This window comes from Balaenoptera ricei, chromosome 11 (genome assembly GCF_028023285.1).
Source record: "Balaenoptera ricei isolate mBalRic1 chromosome 11, mBalRic1.hap2, whole genome shotgun sequence".
NCBI lineage: Eukaryota > Metazoa > Chordata > Mammalia > Artiodactyla > Balaenopteridae > Balaenoptera > Balaenoptera ricei.
In genome coordinates, this window is record NC_082649.1 from 59,565,675 (window position 1) to 59,573,517 (window position 7,843).

A 7,843-nucleotide genomic window follows, 5' to 3' on the forward strand; every position below is an offset into this window, starting at 1 on the left:
CCAACATCAATGAAAAACAAAACAAAACAAACAGCACCACCACCACCACCAACAAAACAGCAAGACGACTCTTTTTTAAATTTTTTGACAGGAAAGTAGGATTCATTGGTGGGCACGAGTAAGGAGGGGACAGCGCCAAGGCTCTCGCAAGCACAGGGCCCGCCATTTGTCCAGAGGGCCGCAATTAGGGATGTATATGACCCCACAGCCATCCGGGATGAGCCGCTTTTCTGCCACCATGTTTTCAAATTCATCTGCATTAAACTTAGTAAATCCCCACTTCTTGGAGATGTGGATCTTCTGGCAGCCAGGGAACTTGACCTTGGCCCTTCGGAGGGCCTCAATCACATGCTCCTTGTTCTGCAGCTTGGTGTGGATGGACATTATGACTTGGCCAATGTGGACCCTGGCCACTGTGCCCTGGGGCTTTCCAAAGGCACTGCGCATACCCGTCTGGAGCCTGGATTGGGGACAGCATGCCAGTCATGATGTCCACTGGAAAGGGCTGTCTCCGAGGTCCCTTAGGGCAACAGGCTGCATACACTATTGAGGCTGCTGTTTGCAGCCACTGCGCACTGGGAAGACAACTCTTAACCACTTTCCTGCTTTGCCATATTTACTCCATTCAGGGGCTGGATTCCCTAACTTTGTATCCGCCTGTGGAGGGGCAAGTAGCTGGTGCCATGATTTAAACATCGCGCTGGGGGCTTCCGGAGGCAGGTACCATGTCCTAACCAAGCGCTCCTGGTTTCCCTCTTCTGGACTGTAGCACAGTCGGGCACACAGGACAGGAGCAGCGGGGCAGCGTGGGCAGCTTGGGGCAGTCGTTTCAGCTCTGCTCTAGGGACAGTAATAATCTCTGGAGGTCCTCTATGCTTGGATTTCCAAACCAGGCTGTATGTTTAAAGCACCCAGGAAACTTGTCGGATCCAGATATTTGGCCTCCATGCCAAGAGAATCTGATTCCGTAGTCTGGGCCTCAGAACTTTTAACAAGACCCTGAGGTCGTTCTGCTGCATTACCAGTTTCAAAAACCTTCAATCCAGTGCATTCATTGGTCTCCAGGAAGCAACCCACCTATACAGGTCTCAGAACCTGGGAGTGGGCTTCTTTCCCTGGAGATCTTTTTTAGAAAACTACTTCTGGTTACTCATCCTGGTGTTATTCAATTCATAAACTTTCCTGAGCAACTCATCCAACCCCTGGGTACACAGCCAGCTCCGGAGCAGGACACCCATGGGGACTTGAGTCGAAGCAAGACATGAGAAGTTTGAGTTGATTTTCCGGGTGAGCCGTGTGAATGCTATTGTCGCATAATTGATCCCCAGCTCCACAGCCAAGATCAGGATTTTAAAAGCAGCTGGTGGAGAAGCTGTTTTCACCAGAGCCAGGCCTGTGTTTTTCCTTTGGTAGGTGATGCCCATGGTCCTGCCAAGCAGGCCAGACCCTGGCAAAGCAGTGGCCTTCCCCATCTCCCACCAGGACCTCCCTTGCTCTCACTAACATCTCCTTTTCTGGCTCCAAGTCCATTTCTCCAGCCTTGCCTCATTTATCCCCCGACTCCCGAGCACAGCACCCTTGTCCCAGCATTTGCTGGGCAAACTCCCCTGTCCAGAGCAGAACTTCTCGTGATGGTCTTTGCCAACAGCCTGGAACTTGTCAGACGAATGAGTTTTGCGTCTTTCTTACCCAGCCTTAGTCAAACCCGCTGAAAGCAGCAACCACTTTAATCTCTCCTGTACCTTGTCCTGCTCTTGACCTGCTGGAGCAGCTGCTGTCAGGAGTGGCCAAAGTTTACCTTGGCTTTACTGCACAACTGTGTGTCCAACTGGCCCAGGAGCCCAGGAACGGAGTTCCAGGAAAGTGAGAACGATGACCTTCTTAGTCCTTTCTGAGATGCGTGATTCTGCCTCATGAGGGTTTTCCTTCTGTACTTCTGACCCTGCTTCCACGGTGGAGCAGAGCTGTACACGCCCTACAGGAAGCAGGGAGGCCAAATTCCACGAGATCAGGTCACCGGGTGGGTCTGCCTTCGTCATCCTCTGGCAACTAATACATTGCATGATACTGACAACTGCTGAGAACCTGATATTCTTGGAAGTGCATTACCTTTCAGCAAGTGAGTGGCCCCACCCCACCCCTACTTTCCTTTTCCAAGGCTCTTTCACAATCTGTCATTCCCACCCCACCAAGGAACAGGGTGCTGTCTAGGGCCTTAGCACTTAGCCATTCCTAGGGTAGGACAGTCTAGATTGGAAGGTTTGTTTTCTTTCAATCTTACCCTCAGGACTATCATGTACGGTTGTAGAGTCTGTGCACTGCACAACTCCGTGGGATGCCATTTACACAGCCTGAGGTGAATGAGGCAATGCCCTGCTAACTCTAATCTTTCACACTTCCTGTCTCAACCTGACCCCTCCTGATTCACCTATGTCATATGACTCTAAATCAGGGGTTGGCAAACTATGGCCCACAGAGGACTTAGAAGTTTTACTGGGAGGGTATTTTGGTGTTTTGTCCTGTTTGTTTTGTTTATTTCCTCACTTTTTTTTTCTTGGCTGCACCACGCGGCTTACAGGATCTTAGTTCCCCAACCAGGGACTGAATCTGGGGCCATGGTAGTTGAAAGCACCAAGTCCTAACCACTGGACTGCCAGGGAATTCCCCTCTCACCTTTTTTTTTTAAATTAATTTTTCTTTTTTCCAGAAAGAGCTCGCAGGTGGTAAGCTTTCTAGGTCCAGGGGATTGTCATGGTCATGTGAACCTGGGTAGTTGCCTGGGGCCCTGTATTCAGAAGAACCTCACACTTGATTTAATGTTCTGATATTGTCATCTTAAAATTCTTAACATTTTTAAACAAGGGGACCCACATTTTCATTTTGCACTGTGTCCCACAAATTATACATTCAGTCTAGTCTGGCATTTTGCATGTTCAAGGACATTGTTATTTTGTTCTCACACTTAATGATAGTAAACTGGGCACAGAATTCTAGGTTCAGAATCATTTTCCTTCCGAATTTTGTAGATAGCTCCCACTTTGAGGACGAGCAATCAGATGCCAGTCTATTTGTTGAAACTTCACGTGCATGTCTCCCTCTGGAAACTTGTAGGGTTTTCTTTTTATCCTTAGCCAAGGATCTTTGGCATCATTAAGAGGTTGAAACGTCACTAGGTGATGTCTGTGTGTGACTTTTCCCCCCGTTATTGCTTCTCACAACCTGGGGGCACCTCAAAGCAATTCACTTAAAAAAAACAAAACAAACAAAAAAACCCCCACTATTTTCTATTCGCTATTAAAATAAAAAAATTTTAAAGTCTCTCTTTCTGGAATGCTTATTAGATGGAAGATAGATCCGGGAACTCCAATATTCATACCTCTCATCAGCTTGGTTTTTTCCTATTTCTTATCTCTTTGTCAGATTTCCTTGACTTTGCCTTCCAGATTACATCTCCAGGCAAGGCTTCTTCTGTCAGCCAACACTAGTCCTCAATAGAAAGGTCAGGGTGAACCAGTTGACAGCCATGCCAGTAGAAGCTGACTCACCAAAAGCCACATGGGTACTGGCACCCGTAGCATCTGGTCTAACAAGTTACATTTGTGAAATAACCGTACATTTCCCCAGGGTTAAATAAAACAATGTTGCAAAGCTTCCAGCACACTATTAGTGTTCCATAAATGTTAGTTCTTATGAAAGATGAATCGTATTTAAACACTGGCTTAACACCAGCTTCTTATGCCACCTCCCGTTTCCAGTTTTCTGATCCCCCCCGGCCAGATGCAATCCCTCTCCCTTTGCAACAATGCAATATGTTTATCTTACAGTAAGTTAACAAAAGTACACAAAAGAATGACAAGCAGAAATAGATTCCCAAAGAGCTTATGACCCAGTAGGAGAGGGTGTACACCTTACTCATTGTCCTGAATGTGGCCTGTACTGTTATAACATTTGTTTGAGCACCTTCTGTCATAGAGGAACTTGTAATCATTCTGAAAATACCTACGTACTTCTGCCTCGCTCGGGTGCTGGCAGTTTTGTGAGATCTAGATCAAAACTTAGCTAGATAATCAAATGAACTTTGTCGTGTCTTTAGTTTTCTGTAAAGATCTTGCCCACTCGAACACATGGCAGGGCAAACCTGCACATTATTTATAATATTTGGCAACATTATGCAGAAGGAAGGAAGTCCAAATGAAAACACTCTAAAGGGAATGAGACTATTTTGGTTCCAACGTCCTGGCTGACCACTCTTTAGCTGTATGACTTTGGGCAAGTCATTTAACCTCTCCGAACTTCATTTTCCTCCTTTTGAAAATGGAGATACCTTTCAAATGTACCTGGTTCCATCCTCCACCTTCCCCATATACTTCCACATCTATATATTGTCCTTAGAATGAAATCCAAAATCTTATGCGGTGCCCAGAACAGATAGTTAGGATGAGGTAAGGTACTTGTGGCACCTTTATAAAAGTGCTGTGCTTTCCCCATTTTCACCCACAGGACCCCATCTTCCTCCAGTCCTCTGAGATGACCATCTTTCCATTCCTCAAAAACACCAGGTTCCCAATTGTATCTTCTCTGCCAAGCTCATCATGAGGTCACCACCGCTGAACATTCTTTTGTTAAATCCCCTCATTTACACGGAGGGGACCTACTGCTTTTCCAAGAGAGTGGATCTCTTGGGAGCTCCATCCAAGGCCATGATGGTTAAAGCTGCCATGAAAACATAAAAAGCTTATAGTTTTAAATGAACCAACTTATTCTTTGCTGTTCAGACTCTCTCCCAGAAAACAGGTTAGGAACCAGGAAATCCTTGCTTTTATGTGGATTAAAGCCACACATCAGATTAAAAAGAGCCGTTTGGAAGTGTGGTGAGAATGCCAGCTGCTTGGATGCTGAGGGAGGGTCTCGGCATCTTCGGACATCCAGGGCTTTATGTGCGAGTCTTGGTGGTGTCCATTTTGAGCACTCAGGCCTGATTCCTCTTCCTTGGCTCTCAGCTGTGTCTCTGATAGCGGAGGCTGCTCAATAGGTATGTGTGTGACACCTGCCTTAGTGGCTGGCTGGCTCCTGTCCCCACAAGCCAAAGATGAATGAAGCATAAGCTGGATGTCAGAGCTCCAATTCACAGGTCACAGGACTGTGACTCACAGAATTCCATATTATATTAGTACATAAATTCCATTATTTTAGTAAACAAACCCCTTAGTAGAGCCAGCTTATTATTTCCAGATTCCTTCTTTATCAGCATCAGGGAGTGGACATATGGAGGGAATGTGTCAGGAGCATCTCTTCTTAGGGTTGTCATGGGTTAGTTTAGGGAATTATGAATCGTTTCCATCAGCAATGCAGAAGTTTAAAAGCATTCATCCCTCAAGATTTTTGCTCACTTCCGGACTAAAAAGATTTCACTAATCTCATTCTACAGTTGGTGCCATGGGGCTCTGGGCAATGCAGAATACTGGGGTACTTTACTATCTGAAGTTGTCCGAACCTTCCTGATTTATGAGAATTTGGCATTTCTTAAGAATTTAAGCACTTTGGTTTTGTTGGCTTAGTAGAAATGTACAGCACTATGGCTATTAGATGACAGTGAACCAGCATGGCTCCAACCATAAGTACGAGAAATATAATTCTAGAGAGGGCAAAGGACTCAGAAATAATGGGCCAACAAAACATTGCAAGCTCTGGAGCCACTGGTGGGCATGGTAAGCAAGACCTATGAGGCCAGCAAAAGCTAAAGATAGAAAGGTTTAAAACGAAGCTGCTTTAGGGAGATGAGGTAGAAATGGCAGTTTCCAGACGGGATATTGACTGCAAACTATATTTGGTTTTCATCTCAGCTAGTTTTGGGCCAAACTCTCTAAAAGCAGTACAAATACCACACCACATTTCCTGCTTTGGCTAATTCTTGTTGACATTTCTACAGTAAAGTGAACTCTCCACAGATTGCTAAGTACAGAAATAAGATGCAATTTTGTCTTTCAGTGATGCAAGCCTCTTCCTAGCCAGGTCTCAAGCTTGTACAAAAGAAACACTGGACAACGGTGACCTCAAAGTCTGATCCAAGAGTTCCACTTCCAGGACAGCTGGGGAAGATCCTACTGGGGACCAAATAAACCCACCTATAACAACCATCAACTGGACAAGACCAAGAAACAATACTCTGAAGGCACTAGAGAATGATCAAAGGCAAGCAGAGTCAGGAAGGAACTCGATACTTGGAATAGAGAAGAGCATTTTCACAGCTCTTAGCCTGAGGGAATGTCACAACCCAGGGCCCAGAACTCTGGGAGACAACCAGCAGTCTTTCTGGCTTCAAGAACCAGAGAGTTCAGGGCAAGCAAGGTCACTGCAAAATGACGGGGAGTCCTGGAAAGGGGAGAACCCGAGAAGGGAACCTCAAAGTCTGGATATAACCTCTGCCCAAATTTCCAGCTGGCTGTAAGGGCCAGACTGTAGCTAAGGATACAATGACTGAACTGAGATTTCAGCTGCCACCAAGAGACAGCGTTTGTAGCAGTTTGAGTCCAATCAGATTAACTGCCTGATAAACCAAACAAAAAACCAACACTTCTCTGTCAGATGTATTGGGGGTGGGGGTGAGGCTGTCAAAGTGTAAATTCCCAGGCCACACCCACAGATCTGCAGCATTAGCATCCGCTGGGGGTAGGGCCTCAACTCTGCACTGTCAAAAGGAGCTTCAATGACTCGAGCAGAGTTGGAGCCTCACTGCTCTGAGAGCTAATGCAGTCCACACCGCGTGCTCAGATGTCGGCTGAAACAGGCTGCACTTGAAGAGACGGTGTCTGTCTGCCAAGGAAGATGTGTCAGCTGCCCACATCTTTGGTGCTGGCCACGGGAAGCTGAGAAGTCACTTGGAGACACAGAGGAGATGCTTCCCTTCTTAAGATCATCACTGAAAACTTTTAGGATATGTCCCGTCACACAGAGACAGGACACCGGTCCCTCGGTAGTCTCCTGCATGTCAGCACAAGGCCTCCCTCTGCCATCTTTTCCTCTCCAAATCCCCCGAACCACCCCCCCCCACCACTCCATGCAAAGCAGCATTTTCAAGACTTGAATAGATGTAGGTTAAAGATCTGTTGGAGTTTTTGCAAAGCTGCAGAAATATAGCAAGCTGGTTGGCACAGGAAGGTGAAATACCAATCATTCGTGTCTGGCATCTTAGTCTCAACATTGTTTCCATTGCTGTAACTTCCAATTATAAAAACACTCATAGGTAAAAACTAGGAAATGGCTCATAATGAACACAACAAACATAGCAGTAATGTCTGTAATGCACTTAATCCCCCCACCCTGGTCACTGTGACCAATATGTCTAATTTTACCAAGGAGGACATGGGCCCAGTCATTTAGCTTTTCATACCTGTCTTCATAACAAGTGTCCCAAGTCATACAGTGTGGCAAACCTGATTTATAACTCTCAGCCCTCACATCTGTCAGCTAAGTCACCCTTCTCTCAAAATGGATTCAATGTTTAATAAGGAAAAAGGCTTGGGTTATTCTAAATTTTCAAACAATTAATGGCCACTTCATGGAAACTCTCTAAGCCTTAAGTGAGTATACAGAAATTTTTTTAAGGATTAAACTATATGGTTGAATAAAATTCTTTACCCATTTATTTAGTAAACTATTTGATAAGAGTGTTTTTCAATTTTAAATCTGGGAGCTAATCTAATTAAGTAATCCTAAAAGCCAGACTACAGAAAAAAAAGATATTCTAGTTCTAATTAAGTATAACGTTACAAAATTTTTTCTAAAGAGAGGTTTTAGAGGAAGTAGCAAGAGAAATACAGGAGTGCATATGAGATGGGGAGAG

The 7,843-nt window shown here is 45.3% G+C and overlaps 1 pseudogene; it reads right to left on the minus strand.

Annotated features, from left to right (window-relative positions):
* Positions 1-503: 503 nt before the first annotated feature.
* On the minus strand, positions 504-616 carry LOC132375490 (small nucleolar RNA SNORA70; annotated as a pseudogene).
* Between the last annotated feature and the right edge of the window lie 7,227 nt (positions 617-7,843).